The sequence below is a fragment of the Podarcis muralis genome, chromosome 3, assembly GCF_964188315.1.
Source record: "Podarcis muralis chromosome 3, rPodMur119.hap1.1, whole genome shotgun sequence".
NCBI classification, from domain to species: Eukaryota; Metazoa; Chordata; class Lepidosauria; order Squamata; family Lacertidae; genus Podarcis; species Podarcis muralis.
Window position 1 is genome coordinate 17,093,491 of NC_135657.1, and position 18,400 is coordinate 17,111,890.

General features: G+C 44.9%; 1 non-coding gene across 1 annotated transcript; it reads left to right on the forward strand.

The window, feature by feature from the left end:
- The first annotated feature begins 17,375 nt into the window (after positions 1 to 17,375).
- On the forward strand, positions 17,376 to 17,484 carry LOC114595082 (U6 spliceosomal RNA). The gene has a single exon (XR_003706153.1). It is a non-coding gene; the product is annotated as a U6 spliceosomal RNA (small nuclear RNA).
- The last annotated feature ends 916 nt before the right edge of the window (positions 17,485 to 18,400 follow it).

Here is an 18,400-nt window from a genome sequence, read left to right on the forward strand (position 1 = left end):
ACTGGACCAGTTTTAAGGTCCTGCTACATGCACATAAGGATCTAAACAAATACTGGACCAGGTTATCTGAAGACACAGGTGGTGCTGTGGTCTAATCCACTGAGCCTCTTGGGCTTGCTGATCGTAAGGTCAGCAGTTTGAATCCCCATGACGGGGTGAGCTCCCGTTGCTCTGTCCCAGCTTTTGCCAACCTAGCAGTTCGAAAGCACGCCAGTAAAAGTAGATAAATAGGTACCTCTGTGGCGGGAAGGTAAATGGCGTTTCTGCGCGCTCTGGCTTCCATCACAGTGTCCTGTCACACCAGAAGCAGTTCAGTCATGCTGGCCATGTGACCTGGAAAAACTGCCTGCTCCCTCAGCCTGAAAGTGAGACTAGCGCTGCACCCCATAGTCAAATTTGACTGGACCTAACCGTCCAGGGGTCCTTTCCCCCTTACCCTATTACCCTAGCTGAAGAAAGGGCACTGTGAGGGGGACATTCCTCAATGGCAAAGCCCATCTTCTGCATAACAGCCCCTGTTTCAGTTCCAAGAAGGTCCAGGATACAATAGCAAGTGACGGGAAGGACCTTCTCAAGACTTTTGAGAGTTGCTGCCAGTGGACAATTATGGGCTAGATGGACCAGTGGCTGACTCTGCGGCATCATGCTTCCATGCAAAAGTTTGCTGTGCCCAGAGAAGCATATCTCATAATACAAAGCCTTAGCCCCTCCATGCCACGTCCAGCAGGCTTTCAGATCTCGGGTCTTTTAGTTCAGTCAGCTCACACTACCTCCCTCTGCTGCTCTTTATATATTTATTACTAACTTAATGCATAGCCTTCCAATTAGCTCTCTGGAGCCCATTATATGGCTGCCCTGAGGGGGCCTGGTGCTCTTTGCTGCCTAAGGCATGCCTGCACCTATCCTTTCGGATCTCCCCCAGCAATAAAGCACTTCTCTTCCATACTGTCTACACACCCAGCTTGTTTGCAGAGTCACCTATACCCGTTACAGTGGTACCTCAGGTTAAGTACTTAATTAGTTCCGGAGGTCCGTACTTAACCTGAAACTGTTCTTAACCGGGGGGGGGGGGGCACCAGGGCCGCATTGGAAGATGGCCGACAATACCATCTCTCTGGATCACACAAGGTAATTAAGAGGCTGATATGGGAGTATGCAGCCTCCCTTGTTGCCCCAAGGATATGGGGAACACTGCCTTGCCTGCTGTGGCCATAAATCACCCCCGGATTCGAAAGAAGGGGGTGAGGACACTAGGCACAAAGCCCTTGTGTGGGTCTGGCTCTTCCGGACGCTGTCTCTGATTGCGCACTGGCTGCAGCAACTTGAAATAAACAATTAGAAAAGAAGCAAATGCACATTTTTCAAGTGAAGAACGGGAGTGAAGACTGCTAATTGAAGTGACCTCTGCAAAAGGAGCGACGGGTTGGATTTAACGGAATATAACATGAAGAAGATAAACCAAAGGTTTAGTATGCCGGAGCGGGACTGGATGGGGGGGGGAAAACTTTTTTTCTTTTCTTCTATGTGATTAACCATTAACCCCTCCCCAACCAAGAAAGAACCGTCGCATAACTGACCTAAGCAGGATGATTAAAAACTGTGTGGAAATGAATTACTAACCAAACGTTTGACTTATGGAGATCGAGAAAAGAACAAGGGCTCTTGGAATGGCGCAGTAATGGCGCGGTAAGAGTGTTTTTCTTTATGGAAGCGATGAAATACAGTAGCCGTCTGAATATGACCCTTGGACGAACAGAAAACCCCACACAGGATTACAAATTCGTTTCAACCTGCTTGTGGAGACTATCAGAGGTCACAAAGACAAAAAGAAAGGAAAAATATATGAAAATAACAAGAAGAGATGTGGAAAACAACAAGAAAGGATTGGATAGAATTGCGAACATTATTTGGACAGATTTGTGGACATTAAAGCAGCAGCAACAAGAGGATTGGATGCCTTTCGGAACTTGAAATATGGATACCCCCAACAAAAAAATTAAAATTCGGCTTTGTAATTTGGAATTTATGTGATTTGATTTAATTGGTCTGTTAATAAAAATTATTTAAAAAATAAAGAAAGAAACTGTTCTTAACCTGAAGCACCACTTTAGCTAATGGGGCCTCCTGCTGCTGCCGCACCGCCGGAGCACGATTTCTGTTCTCATCCTGAAGTAAAGTTCTTAACCTGAAGCACTATTTCTGGGTTAGGGGAGTCTGTAACCTGAAGCGTATGTAACCTGAAGCATATGTAACCTGAGGTACCACTGTATATTTCCGAACGGCAGCTTCCTATGACCGATGGTCAGAAACTGACCTCTGCCCCGTGTGGCAAGCCACAGAACTGCAACCTCCCTGCAAAGAACCTTCTGCCAGGAACTGCTGGCCTGTGAGGGAAACCACAACCTCCCAGTGAAGATCTGCGCGCAGGCTGTCCGTCGACTTCTCCCAGACAGAAAGGAATCTAAGAAGGCTCAGGGCTGGGTCTCAGTCATTAGGCAGAGTGGCCAATGGAAGGGGCAGTGGTACCCCCTGGCTGTTCCTCCTGAGCCCCCAAAGGTGCTACTCTGCCAAAGAGTCAGCCAGCAGTAAATTACGCCGTTCAAAGTTAACTCTATATTAGCAAAAACACAATCTGGCACAGACTTGGCTGAGTTTCAGGCCCAATGAAATGGGGGGGGGGCACAAATGAGGGGGAACAACACAAGACTAGGGGGCCACAGAGGGAAGTGAGAAGTGAAGAAAATGGCTAATTACATACACGGCAACCACAAAATTAATCACTTTGAGAGCATGTGATTGCTTTCAAATGTTTTCAGATGTTCTGTTTTTAAATGTTTTAAATTGTTTTCAAATCCTTTATATATGATTTTATTGAGTTTTAAAAACATGTACTGTACGGACATGTTGATGTTTTCCACCCTGGGCTCTAGATTAACTAAGTAAATAAATAATATTTGGAAGTAAGTCTCATTGAACCTAGTGGGGCTTACTTCTGAGTAGACAGTTACATGCTTGCACTATAAATAGGTCTTCTGTGGCTGCAATTCTATGCACACTCCATTAAATACAATGGGACTTAATTTGGAGGAGAAATGTATAGGATTGTACTCTTAAAGCTAAATATTTGTACCAGGTGAGTGCATTTAAGGTGGGGAGGAGGTCTTTTGTCTGATTTTTTTTTTTTACCTCACTACAATTTCTCATTTCTACACGAAATCAAAACTGCAGAACATTCAGTGCAGTTGTAATGAAACCTGGTGATCTCCTTAAAAACAAAACAAAAAAACAACAACCCCAAAAACATTCCTCTTAAGGAGAGTAATGGAGTGCCTGACTCAAAATGGGCAGCATGTTCCTGTGCTTATGCCAGGTCTTTGGGCAAAAGTGGGCCATAATGATTCCCCTTTTACACCAGCGAAAACTCTGGGCCCCCAGAGAGTTTTTAGTGACAGCACCGGCGCTGTGATGTTTTCAAGCCAATTAAGGGAAAGCCTGCAACCCTGCTCTCTTTCCAGCCGCAGTATTATTCACACTGAGTGGATTTTGCTACATTATAAATTGTCTACAAATAATTTAAAAAGTGACAGAGTTTCTTAAATTATCTTATCAAGCTCTTTAAATATTGAACGGCATCAAATATTCATGCCGGCCAGTCCTGGCAAATTCCTGGCCTCAATTTGCTGCAGCTGAGAGATGCTGTCGACGGGCTCAGAGAGTTGCCAAGGTGCTCAGTTCAACTGGCATTTTGCACATGTCCCAGACCTCTCTGACTCCTTTGGCTTGGCAGGTGAATGTGCAATGAGTGTGGGAATCGCTGCAAACTTCCCAGAGGAGAACCAACAATGTCTTACGCTGGCAACTCTTCCTTAACACTGTGCCTCTGTTGGGTCACTCCTCAGGCCTGGAGGGAACAAAGGTTCACAGAATCTGTCTATTTCAGTTTCTCATCTTTTCAATCTCAAGTTCAGTTATCATCACCACTGATATTTTTATTTATTAAATTTATATATTCCCCCTTCATCCGAAGATCTCAGGGTGATTCACAAGATGTTTTCCACACATCCACACTAATTTGCAATTTTTTAAAGTCCTCTAGTAAATCCCTTAGCATTTTAGCGTGAATTCCCCTGCCTACTCCCCCCACATTTTAATGCAGTTTTGTTTATTCATTAAATAAATAATGACCACAAGATAAAAAAAAAAAATGACCCCATGATAACCCCAAGATCATTTTTCTGGTTTTTCATAGCTCATCCAGCTTTTAGTGACCTGATGCTCTCCAGCTGTTTAGGACTTTCTTTCTTTCTCTCTCTCTCTCTCTCTCTCTCTCTCTCTCTCTCTCTCTCTACTTTTTTATTTCTTTAATTTATATAACCTCCCTTCAACAGAAGATCTCGGGGAAGTTCACAAGATAAAAACACAAGACTACAATTCCCATGAATAAATATGTCGTTACATCCAGCATGAAGGGTTGTTGTTGGTTGTGTTTTTTTTTAATGCAAATTGCATTAACAGGGGTGGGGGGCGCTGGTGATTAATGGGATCAGAGGAGGCATTGGGAGAGAATTAACCGGGAGCACTTGATTTTTGAGAGTCCCATGGACTGCAAGAAGATCAAACCTATCCATTCCGAAGGAAATCAGCCCTGAGTGCTCCCTGGAAGGACAGATCCTGAAGCTGAGGCTCCAATACTTTGGCCACCTCATGAGAAGAGAAGACTCCCTGGAAAAGACCCTGATGTTGGGAAAGATGGAGGGCACAAGGAGAAGGGGACGACAGAGGACGAGATGGTTGGACAGTGTTCTCGAAGCTACCAGCATGAGTTTGATGAAGCTGCGGGAGGCAGTGGAAGACAGAAGTGCCTGGCATGCTCTGGTGCATGGGGTCACAAAGATTCGGACACGACTAAACGACTAAACAACAAAACAACAACAACAACAACTTGATGAAACATCTAGACAGCATCTTAAAATGCAGAGACATCACCTTGCTGACAAAGGTCTGTATAGTTAAAGCTATGGTTTTCCCAGTAGTGATGTAATGGAAGTGAGAGCTGGATCATAAAGAAGGCTGATCACCGAAGAATTGATGCTTTTGAAGTATGGTGCTGGAGGAGACTCTTGAGAGTCCCATGGACGGCAAGAAGATGAAACCTTTCCATTCTTAAGGAAATCAGCCCTGAAGCTGAGGCTCCATTACTTCGGCCACCTCATGAGAAGAGAAGACTCCCTGGAAAACACCCTGATGTTGGGAAAGACTGAGGGCACAAGGAGAAGGGCACGACAGAGGACGAGATGGTTGGACTGTGTTCTCGAAGCTACCAGCGTGAGTTTGACCAAACTGCGGGAGGCAGTGGAAGACAGGAGTGCCTGGCGTGCTCTGGTCCATGGGGTCACAAAGAGTCGGACACAACTAAACAACTTAACAACAACAACTCGATGAAAATCCATCTTCTAGGGCTAATATTTGCTTTGGGAAGAATTCCCCTATTCCATGCCATCTCCATGCCTGCTCTAAATCCATTCATCGTCCCCCGCACTGATGAAATTTGCATTAGATGCAAAGACACGGTTAACATAGTGTACAACTTGCGCCAGAGGCATCAGATGAAACATTCAGTCGTACCAGTTTCATGGTCTATATGTAAATTTTATTGGGTTTGGATGGCCAAAGAAAGAAGTAACTCGTATTACAGGTAGAGTTTAGTAAACAGGTAGAGTTTATTACGGGTGGAGCTGTGGTCTAAACCACTGAGTCTCTTGGGCTTGCCAATTGAAAGGTCGGCAGTTCAAAACCCCGTGATGGAGTGAGCTCCCATTGCTCTGTCCCAGCTTCTGCCAACCTAGCATTTCGAAAGCTCACCAGTGCAAGTAGATAAATAGGTACCGCTGTGGCGGGAAGGTAAACGGCATTTCCATGTGCTCTGGCTTCTGTCATTGCACTCCATTGTGCCAGTAGCAGTTTAGTCATGCTGGCCACATGACCTGGAAACTGTCTGTGGACAAACGCCGGCTCCCTCGGCCTGAAAGCGAGATGAGCGCCACAACCCCATAGTCTCCTTTGACTGCAAGTAACTGTCCAGGGGTCCTTTGCCTTTTTACCTTAGTCTCTCAGTAGTCATAGAATCATAGAACTGTAGAGCTGGAAGGGACCATGAGGATCATCTAGTCCAACCCTCTGCAATGCAGCAATATTTCCCCCAACGTGGGGCTGAAACCCACAACCCAAAGATTATGAGTCTCTTGCTCTGCCAACAGAGCTATTCAACTAGTCTTTAAGCTGGACCTCACTGATCTAATCAGAGCGAAACTTACTGAATCAAAGAATACAGAGGGAAACTTAGGTTTGCCTTCTTGCCTCTTCAGGCTTCGCCAGCACAGAGTAAGTTAGGAATGAAGTCACCTCACATGAAGATGGAATCATGTTGCTAAACAAGTTTTGAAAATGAGCCTCAGGCTGTAACCTAGAACCGTGCCTGGTTTCCCGAGGATGAGACTTTATGATTAAAAGAGCAATTCTCACGCTTGCTTGACATATCACCTCCACTATATACAGGACGCAGGTCCTTCTGACAGCATTCACATTGGCTCAATTCCAAGTTTATTGCCCCGTAATAGGAAAGCTGCTTAAGAGGTCATGTTGCTTAATTGCACAGCCTTACTTTTTCTTTTTCTTTTTAATCCACCTCAGTGCAAGATGAGTGCACCTAGATATGCTATTATTGACAAATGTTTGCAGAAAAGAAAAGGATTTAGAACTTCATCAGTCACGTCAAGGCAATGCTAGGAGCAGGATAATCCTTGATTTTATTTTTTATAGCAAAGGCATATTAGGTCACAGCTTTGCAGCTCTCTCTGTAGGGAAAAACGTGCATCACAAAGTTCTGAACTTCACTAGGAGTCAGAGGTATTGAGACAGAAAGCTTTGGGTCCAGGTGTCTCTCTACCCCTTTCTTTCTTTCTTTCTTTCTTTCTTTCTTTCTTTCTTTCTTTCTTTCTTTCTTTCTTTCGATGCACGGCATTCCGATCCAGGCAAGCACTTGTGGTCTGTATAGATGAATCCTTATTGAAATGGGATGATGATGATGATGATGACGACGATGATGATCTACAACCCATGTCTCATTAAAGTTGATACCAAGGTGGAGTACAACATAAAACAAATTACTTACCTGAAATTATACATAAGGGGAAGAATATGACATAACATTAAGGTGATTGTTCCATCAAAGTAAGCATTTCAGCTTGCCGGAAGGAACAAACTCTCATTCCCTGCACACTCTTCTGGGGATTATCTCAACCATCACTCCCCAGAGCCAATTTTGGGGATTGCAGGGGTACACAGGGGAAGGAGAGGGGGCAAAGCCCCCTTGCACAAGTAGATGGGCTTGCACAGGGTTTCCATTGAAACGAAGGCTGGTCCTATGGCTGCCCCACCAACATCACTTTGCCCTTATCTTCTCTCTAACAACCAGCCTGTGGGGTGGCTCTGTCTGATGTTAGCTCTGGCTCCCCCTACTGTTGGGCTCCCTGTCTTCTACCCTACCAGTTCCAGCTGGTAGCAGCCACCACTGGTAGTGTCAGTACCTGTTTTCCTTTTAAGGTGAGGACATACCACAAACAAGGCACCATTACAGAGAAGGCTTCATCCCGCATCATCACTGATATAAAGAGAGGCACTCCTTCATGTATTTGGTCCCAAGCAATATAATGAATTTAAGATAAGCACCAGCACCTTGAATTGTGCTCAGAAATGTATAGGCAGCCAATACAATTTTTCCCCAGAATTGGTATACAGTGGTACCTCAGGTTACATAGGCTTCAGGTTACATACACTTCAGGTTACAGACTCTGCTAACCCAGAAATAGTGCTTCAGGTTAAGAACAGTTTCAGGTTAAGTACGGACCTCTGGAACGAATTAAGTACTTAACCTGAGGTACCACTGTAATGTGATTCTGTATACTGGTAAAATTCTGGAAGCCTCATTCTGCACCAACTGAAGCTTCCAAGGGCAGCCCCATATACGATCCATTACAGTGATCCAATCAGGGTAAGATTACTAAGTTATCCAGACTACCAAGGGAAGTTGAATGTATTGGTGACACAATTTCAAGAACATAGTGTGAAATGGTGGACCCAGGAACCTCTGGAGTTGCTTGTGGTATGGAGAAGACTTTGGGGAAGTACAAAGATGAAGCACATTTAGTGAATTGGGGTGGGAGCTAAGCCCCCATGGAAAGTGTGAGTATCACAAAGAATTTGGAGCTACCTTTGCCATTTGCCATGCTTTGTTCCCATCTGTCACTTTCTCACAATGAAGTGGGTCACTAATGGCCACTGATTTGTGACTCTTTGGCACACAATCAAACCAAGGCGCCTAATTTTGCCTTCCTTTTTTGTCTGCTTCAGATCCCTTTTTGGTGAATCCACATTTGAAAAATACCTTTGCTGAATTCGAAGCAGAAAGATCAACCGGCATTAGTGTTAATCTAGTGAAAGGTCACTGGTGTACTTCCTTGAATTTATCTGATGAAAAACCCAAAATAAAATTGCATCTCCCCCGCTACACTAGCTTGGAAAAGGAAAATATTTTTGTACCTTATTGGGAGTGGAGATAAACTTAAAGCAGAATCCGGGAACTGTAGCTTAATCTGGTTTTTGCAAACTTCCCAATAAAACAACCCACAATTTATTCAACACGGATTTGTGATGTCCGTTGTGAGCCTTTTTGACAGCAGGATCTTTGCAGAGCGGCTGTTAACTTCATGCTCTGTCACTCATCAAGAAAAGGATGTCCGAGTCAGAGTCCCTTCAAATGTGCCCCCAACACAATGCTCCTGGGTGGATTAGTATGCAGCAAGTGACCTTCATTTTCTCTGAGTAATAAAGGTATGCAACATTCTACAGCATGCAGGCTACTGCTGACACACACAACCTCTATGGACTGTGGGAAATGTTTCAATTGTGAGCAGAGGCACACTGCAGTTGAATGCATTGCTAGATCAGATCAACAGTCCTTTTCAGTCCAGCGTTCTCTCTCCAATATTTGCAAACCTGATGCCTTTGGAGACTCACAAACAAAAACAGGTTGCTCACTTGATGGGGTGGGGCAGCAGCAGAGCAAGCCGATCAGGTGCCTGGGGTGGTGCACATGCCCTGCACCCAGGGGCGGGGCCAGCCACCCACGGGGCGGGGCCAGCCAGGGCAGGACGCTCCGTGGGGCCTCCAAAGAGCCTGCCTGCCTCCTCCCACTCAGCCGCCCTACAGCTGAGGGGGAGGTTGTTGGCAGACTGTTTGGGGCAGCGTGGAGCCTGCGGGCGCCCAAGCCACTGTGTCACTCCCAGGAGAGATGCATTGCTCGGGCGCGTTGCAGGCTCCAGGGTGAGTGCTGCCTGGCATTTTGTCACCTCACCCTCCTCAGTGGTGACACCCGGTGCGGACTGCCCCCACTGCACCCCCCTTCCTCCACCCCTGGGGTGGGGCTGCCACACTAGTGTACAGGCAGCAGCATCACTGTTGCTTTCTAGGAGAGGTGAAGTAGCAGGGAAGTCAGCACGGTGCAAAAGCAGTGGTGGAGCCAATCCACTGTTCTTGCTGGCGCACCCACACCACACCAACCTTTCCCACTCTTGGTAAGCAGCAGTGACTTTGTGGCTTCATTAGGGGAACAGTCAGAGAGAATGAAAAATACATGCTATTGATTATTATATGTAGTTTAGCCTTGAGCAGAGCCTTGAGCAGACGCTCTGTCGGTGTGAATTCCCCCATCTTCTTTATAAAGGTCAGACCACTCAGTCTATTCTTCATGTTAATTTTGCCTGGTTTTATTCATAAATCTGTTCTGCTCCGTATTTGTGACTTGAAAAAAATCCTCATGAAAATTCACATGTACTATCCATTTAATAACATAATAATTTTAATCACTGACATCCTTAAATATGCATTTTAATGCATTTCAATACTATTTTTTAGCCAAGAAGTGCATTGTGAAATTTGGAGAAGGGCGAAATCTGAAGAAAACCTGCATGTCAATCTGGGAGGTGCAAAGCACGTGCTATTTGCAGAAAATCCACATAAATCAAATTCCTCAAGCACCCCTACTTTCTATGTATGCTTGCATTTGAAGGGAGGATTTGAATCTACCTGAACAATGGTGAGCACAGAATTGTCAAGCAGCAATGATTCCTTCCTGCCTAGTGTGTCCCAGAGTACAAGGTTGTCATGTTCTTCTATCATTGCTATGGATGCCCACAGATGATCAGTGAAAATCTGATTAGTGCCCTCTTAACACCACTTAAACAACCCAGAAAAACAGTAATGTACTTAGAGATTTCCCCCCCACCCTTCCATTGCATGTTTATGCAAGATATGGGGATTTTCGCCTCTGTCAATCATTGTGCTGATGGGACTCTGGGATGACGGTTATTGCAGTTGATTGTGGAATATGATCCTGAGTGTGTGTCATACTTTCCATTCTTTGAAATCCCTGCTTGAATCACTTACATTCATCTGGTTTATTACAACGTCGCAATCAACAGTCACTGTGTTCTCCCTACATAAACATACTGAGTGCTCGGAATGAATTATTTTTGCTGAGTTTTAAGGTGTCCTCTAAGCCAGTGTTTCCCAACCTTGGGCCTCCAGCTGTTTTTGGACTACAACTCCCATCATCCCTAGCTAGCAAGACCAGTGGTCAGGGATGATGGGGATTGTAGTTCAAAAACAGCTGGAGGCCCAAGGTTGGGGAACACTGCTCTAAGCTACTCATACGATATGTACATGTCTGACAGAATTGAACTACACTCTGGAAGGCAGTACTAACAACAGCCATGCCTTGTAGTTTGATTATGTCGAATTAATATTTCCATCCCTCGGGCCTCTTACTTTCTAGCCAACAACACTTCACCTGCTAAATATCTACCCGCTATGATGCTGCATGTCTATCAATAAAAAGATTGGGGGCACCTCAGAAATTGACCTGTTGTGTCTCTGGAGTCCTGCTGTGACCTGGACATTGTCTCAGAGGTGCCAAAGAGAGACGCCAGAGGGGCAGGCCCCAGGCTCCTGCTTTTTGAAGAGGAGATGGAGACTCAGAGGGGAATTATGGTGCCAAGGCATGCCCAGTCCTCTGCGGCAGTGTTTCTCAACCTTTTCTCGACCATGGCCCCCTTCCAACCTTGTTTCATTCCTGTGCCCACCCCCTACCCTCCCAGTAGAAAAGTAGCTATTTAAATGTTTTGTTTGTAAATAGAACACGTTTTCTTTATAATTTTGTTTTTTTTTAATTCATACAAAATACAATTACATAAAATTTTATACTTTTAAGTATTTCTCAGCCAATGTGACCCTTAGTTCATTTAAAAAGAAAACAATTCTGATTCAAGTTCAACATGTCCTGAAAGGGACTAATTCCAGCTCACATTTGTCCCTTTGCCAAATGAACTAGTTCAATTCATATTCAGTTCAATTCAAGTTCATCCAAATGATCACCGGCATTCCATCCCATCCCCCCCAGCATTCAGAATGTTACAAGCAGCTGCGATGAAGTCTAAAATATACTTAAGACTAAGAAAACATCCAAAAACACACAGTGGAATGTGGGTTTCTGAATATTATTATTATTCAGGGAAGTTTTTAATAGTTGATGTTTTATTGGGTTTTAAATATTTTGTTGGGAGCCACCCAGAGTGGCTGGGGCAACCCAGTCAGATGGGTGGCATATAAAATCATCATCATCATCATCATCATCCCAACAATTATGCTTCAAGCCCCCAAAGGGTAAAAACCACATATAAGAGAATGACGTTGAAGATGAACTTGAAATTGTTAAAAGTGCTATTCCCCACAAGTGAGCTTAATTCATGTTCAGTTCACTTGGCAGTTATGGGAACTGTTTTCAGCTGTCGTTCAGAGATTTTTGTATTAATTCAGTGAACATCATTAAAGCAAACTAGTTCTTTCTAAGCACTGGATACGTTGCTTTAAACTTGATGTGGTTTAGGGCCTCCTCTGAAATCTCATTGCTTTCCCCTTCACTGAAATGATAACCCCCACATAACTCCTTTTTTAACTTACAGAACTGGCACAACAAGGAACACAGGAAGCTGCTTGATGCCGGGTCAGGCTACTGGTCTATTTTTGTTCTGACTGACAGTGATTTCCCAGCATCTCAGGCAGAAGTAAACATAAGTTTAAACAGAGGGAGCTGCCATATACAGAGCCAGACCATTGGCCCATTTAGCTCAGTCTCATCTAGAAGAGTTTGGATTTGATATCCTGCTCTATCACTACCTGGAGGAGTCTCAAAGCTGCTAACATTCTCCTTTCCCTTCCTCCCCCACAACAAACACTCTGTGAGGTGAGTGAGGCTGAGAGACTTCAAAGAAGTGTGACTAGCCCAAGGTCACTCAGCAGCTGCATGTGGAGGAGCGTGGATGCGAACCCGGTTCACCAGATTACGAGTCTACTGCTCTTAACCACTACACCACACAGGCAGTGGTCTTCTCCAAGTTGCAGGCAGGGGTCTTTCCCAGTATCATGAGGTGATGCCAGGGATAGAACCTGGGCCCTTCTGCAAAGAAAGGATGTGCTCTGCCGCTGAACTTAGGAATGCCTTTGCGCAACCAACATGCAAGTTAGATGGCTGAGTGTGTGCACACGGCAGCTGCCCCACAGAGAACATAAGAAGAGCCTGCTGGACCAGGCCAATGACTCATCTAGTCCCACATCCTGTTCTCACAGTGGCCATGCCCACTGGAAACTCCCCAAGCAGGATCTGAGGAGAAGAAGAACACTCTCCCCTCTTGTGGCTGCGAGCAACTGGCATTTGGAAACATTGCTGCTTCCAGGAGGCAGAGTCAGGAATAGGTGAGAAAACACCAGAGTCAGTGAAGTTTACTCTTTATTCAAAGAAACCAAACCAGGCCTAGTGATCACAGCAACTCTTCCCAGTAGGTCTTGCCCCAATGAGGCAGTTGCAAGGACTGAAGGTCCTCCTTGCCTTTGTTAGTATTTCACTCCTCTGATGCTGCACATGACATTGGTGTAAATCACATGCCTGTCTGGGAAGAGCATGGGAACGGACGACAGTCTTATGTCTTCTGTTGTATGTACTATTGTGCTGTACTTTTGCTTTTACTTGTTTCTGGTTTCCCTCTCAGAGCTGGAGAGAGAGGACGCCATGATTCCTTTGTCTGTACATAGTGTGTAAATAAATACGTAGATTAGCTTTACGATGTCTCACGCTTCTTGCTGTGTTATGCTAGAAGATTAGTCTGCATATATCATTTGATATATGTCGCTGAAACGCACTGGAGAAGAAGGGAAATGCCTTTTCCAGAGCTGCGCATACCGAAGGATGCTCGGAGTTCGGGGCTGCAGGGGCACCCCCAAGGTGTTTTCCAACAGCCTTCCCACCGATCTCTGAGGCCCCTTCCTTGGTTCCTTCCCCAGCAGCCTAAGTCTTGTCTCTCTTTGCTTTGACCTCTTTATACCTCTTCGGGTTCTTGGATACCAGTGGGGAGGGAAGATGGTCGCAGCAGGAGGGGGAGACTCCCTGGATTCTTCAGAAGCCTGCCTCATCTCTGTCTCCTGGCCCACCTCCTCTTCTGCCTCTGAGTCTGAACCGCTCTCTGTCACAGCCTCTTCCTGCTCACTAAACCCTGTTGCCTCTTCAGCTTCTGATACTGCCTCCTCTCAGTCTTTCTCTCTTCTGCCTCTGACCATGAATCATCGTCCCACCACCAGTCTCCTGCCACTTAACCTTCTTCCCCTGGGGGTTCCCTTGGGGGTTTCCCAGCTGCTGCCTCCTACCACTCCACTGCATCCAACCAGTCCATGACAGGGGCAATTGGCTCACACTCTTAGCTGGTTTTAACCACCGGATATCTCCAGAAAGATGTCTAAGTTCTGTGACAATTTCAGAGGCCCAATTTCCCCCACCAAGACTTTGTCAGAAGTACTCAAGCAAATTTCTCTAGGCTCCTTTAACTCCTGATGCTTTTCTCATTTGGGATCTTCCCAACTGATTGCCATCCATCAGCCTTTCAATTTTTGGGGACAGGAAGGCAAGCGGAACCGAGTTTGCAGAAAGGTCAGCTCTGAAGTGAGTCTGGGCAGCGGCCAAAATGTACTTAGCTGGATTGAAGCTGGTGTAACCCAGCTCATTGTTAAAGTCATTATTAATATCATCAGAAAAGGTGGCTGCGCTATTTATGCAGATATTTTAAACTAGGTCTGCGACATCAAAATTTGTGTCAGCTGAGAGGTCAGGCTTACCAGCTCTTTCCCTAAGTGGTGCTTAATGGGGAATGATCGCTGGATTCTGTTCTGGCAGTTCTCAGCACTGGCCATTGTGTTGAGTTCCACCCACACCCACATAAAGAGGTATATTTAATTTGATAGAATTTGATTTTGGCATTTGATTTTTTATTTTATCTATAAAAGTATTTATATACTACAATATTAGGGTGGTGTACAACTAAGGCCAACCCAAAACAAAATGGGTATGTTTAGCCTGGAGAAGAAGAGACTGAGAAGAGATATGACAGAGCAGCTTCAAATATTAAGGGCTGTCACACGGAAGATGGAGCAAGCTAGTTTTCCCTTGCTCTGGAAGCTAGGACCCGAACCAATGGATTCAAGTTACAAGAAAGGAGATTCCAACTAAACATCAGGAAGACCTTTCTGACAGTAAGAGCTGTTTGACAGTGGAACGGTCTCCCTCAGAAGGTTGTGGACTCTCCTTCCTTGGAGGCTTTTAAGCAGAGGTTGGCTGGCCATCTGTCATGGATGCTTTAGCTGAGATTCCTGCATTTCAGGGGGTTGGACTAGATGACCCTTGGGGTACCTTCCAATTCTACTTTTCTATGATTCTAAGATTGTATGGTGCTCCCCTCCAGGGTAGATCTACATCAAGAACGTGTGTGTGTGTGTGTGTGTGTGTGTGTGTAGAGAAAGATCAACATTGTATCTGCTGCCCCAGTAAATTCTGCCACCTGAGGCAATTGCTTCACCTTGCCTTATGGGTGGGCCAGTGAGCATGTGGCCTGCAGTGAGGTTATGGAATGACGAGAGTCCTAAGGACCAGATAAAGAGATCTGGAGGACTTCATTTGGCCCCCAGGGCTGTGTTTCCTCATGTCTGCACTAGGTTGTGTAAAAGACTATCCACTATTTCATCCCCCAACCTATTAACAACAGGCAGTCTTCAGAAACAGATTGCTTGCTAATATGGGGTAATAATACTCAAGAAGTTTGCAGCATCACACACACAGCTACCTACATGTGCCAATACCCTTACTATTTCTGTAGTGAATCAATGCCAGATGTTAATGGAGGCTAAAAGGGATACCAAACCAAAGATGCACTATATTAAGGCGTGACAGCAATTATCTTTCCTCTGAATGGGGGAATATATGTCATGTCAGAATGTAGTGACTAGATTCAGCTGCTCCACACTATAATTGCTACTCACTCTACTTAACATTTGGTGTCTCTAATGAAAGACAAAAATTGCTTCCCCTAAAGGTTTATGGGATGTTGGACTATGGCATTCCTTTCCTCTCCCCAAGGCAGGTTTTAAGGCTGGGTGCCGGCCTCACTGTAGACTGGTTCAATCCATCCAGAGAATCTGGATGGGCAGTGAAACTGGCATGAAAGCAACACACACACACACACACACACACACACACACACACACACACACACCTGCCTTAAAGTGATACTGCTTGTGATATTGATCCTCATAAATGGATATGGATCGGGTGGCAATTTTTATGTCTGAGAAGGTATGAGGTGACGGAGTTAAATTTAAGATACAAAATTAACAGAGTTAACAGAGAGAGAGGGACAGCTTGCTGTAGTGGTTAGAGTGTCAGACTGCAACCCGGGAGACCAGGGTTCAAATCACCACTGAGCCATGAAGCTCATTGGGTGACCTTGGACCAGTCACCATCTCTTAGCCTAACCTACCTCAACCTATCCATTCTGAAGGAAATCAGCCCCGAGTGCTCACTGGAAGGACAGATCCTGAAGCTGAGGCTCCAATACTTTGGCCACCTCATGAGAAGAGAAGACTCCCTGGAAAAGACCCTGATGTTGGGAAAGATGGAGGGCACAAGGAGAAGGGGACGACAGAGGATGAGATGGATGGATAGTGTTCTCGAAGCTACAAACATGAGCCTGACCAAACTGCGGGAGGCGGTGGAAGACAGGAGTGCCTGGCGTGCTCTGGTCCATGGGGTCACAAAGAGTCGGACACGGCTAAATGACTAAACAACAAGCCTACCTCACAGGGTTGTTGTGAGGATTAAATGGGGAGGAGTTGAACTATGTACTTTGAGATGCTAGGCAGAAAAGGATAAATAAATAAATAAATAAATAAATCCTTAAAATGGGAGGGGGCACTTTGGGGGAACAACATGGAATCACAGCGGGAACACATAGGAGCAGTATATTTTTTGGTCCACAGGCCATAGGTTAGACACTCAAAGTAGATGGCTACCCTAAACAAATATTTAAGAATGGCAAGGAAGACGCTGTAAAGAAGAGCTGCACAGCTATGTTAAAGGCATTGTTAAAATTAAATGGGATGGATTTTTTTTTTAAAAAACACAACAAAAAACAAAAAGGATACTCCAGATAAAAGGGAGGGGGGAATTTGGAGAGAGTCACCATTTCCGACAAGCTAAATTTAAAGGTCTACTGATGCAGGCCAAGGGGGATTTCAGGGCAGCCAGAAAAAAAGACATTAAAAGCAAACAAACATCCAATAACAAGATAGAAGGAAAACATCGGAAAGAGGACACTTGCCAGGGAGCTGCTGGACCACCAAAGGTGCTGGTGGAGAATACTCTGTCTTCCCATCCATGACTTTAATTGGGTTTCCAATGAAACCGTTGGAAGAAATTAACATCTGGCATGCATTCCTTGCAATTGCAATAACCCCCAGCCCCTGCCACATTCCTGCTCCCGCTTGATATAAAGAGGAATAATAACATGGTAGCAGTAGATCTGTGTTTGTTTTCATATGTCACCAGTCCCTAAAGTGCTGCACTGATTTTTGGTGAGATACCAGGTCCAACTCAATGTATTAGTGCTAGCAGACAAAGCTGTAAATACCCTAACATTCAATTTGTATAGAAGAAGAAGAAGAAAAACTAGACCCCCAGGAGATGGGCATTTCTATTTCATGACTGTAAACATATATAACAATAAAAATAGCTTTAAAATAATTTCATTTGGTATTTACTAGGCTTGAATTTCTCAGTAGAGAATGTCTGGGGATTTTTCATTTTTTTTTAAAAAAAACCTCTATTAATTGATACTTGCCCAAAGAAATAAAAAAGTTCGTGCGCAATGCAAAGTATCTTTTTAGTGCTTGCTTCGGCAGCACATATACTGAAATTGGAACGATACAGAGAAGATTAGCATGGCCCCTGCACAAAGTATCTTTTTATAATACACTGGAGTAAAAGAAATGCTTTTAAAGTTTAATATAAAAATGAAGGGAGATGGAAAGGAGGGAAAAGGGAAAAGGAAAAGAGAGGGACGGGGGGGGGGGGGGACGAAAGAAGAGAGGAGGGGGATGAAAAAAAGATTTTAAAACTTCCAATTCTCTGTCCTGAAACTAAATGTAGTATTCACTCATTAACATCCATTTCCTGAAAATGTTTGTTTTCAAGCTCCTCCTAAATGCTGATTGGAGAATTCCACCTCTCCGTGGAGAAGGTTCAGCAAAATCCCACCAATGCATATTTCTCTGTCTGAAAATAGGGTGGTGACTTTGGGGAGACCATTTTAGCAACCCATCGGGAAGTCTTTGGCCCAAGATGCTTATTTTTACTCTGTCTCTGATACATCCCTCCAAACCCTTCCAGGTTTCCACTATCTCTTGAAGGAGGTTCACAAGACCCTACTTGTTCTGAAACAGCCTGTGAGGTGCTGCTGCTGCTGCTGCTGCTGCAGGGACTATGTGGGTTTAATCCTGCCATAGCCTTGCTCTGCATAAATACTTCCTTGCTGCTCAGTCGGGATCCTGGTGGTGCGATATGGAAAAATGGGTGAAATTGCACTAAGTGTGTTAAGTTGTGGGCGAACATAGCAGACGACACAGCGATTTCTCCAGAGCAGCTCTTTATTTGTAAGCTGGACAGAACTGAACAGCAAACAGCTCAGCCGGCCTGCTTTTATAGGCAGCCGGCTGTCAACAATGTAGCAACACAACCCAGGGTTTCCCGCCTAAAATAACTGACGTGGACCTGAGTGAAAACTACATACACAATACTCCTGGTGGCCAGGGTGAGAACTTCAATACATAACAAAGTGCTTGGTCCATGTCTTGAGCAGCTCACCTATCCCCCATGTCTGGATTCTGTTTAGAGTTAGCATGCTACCCCCCC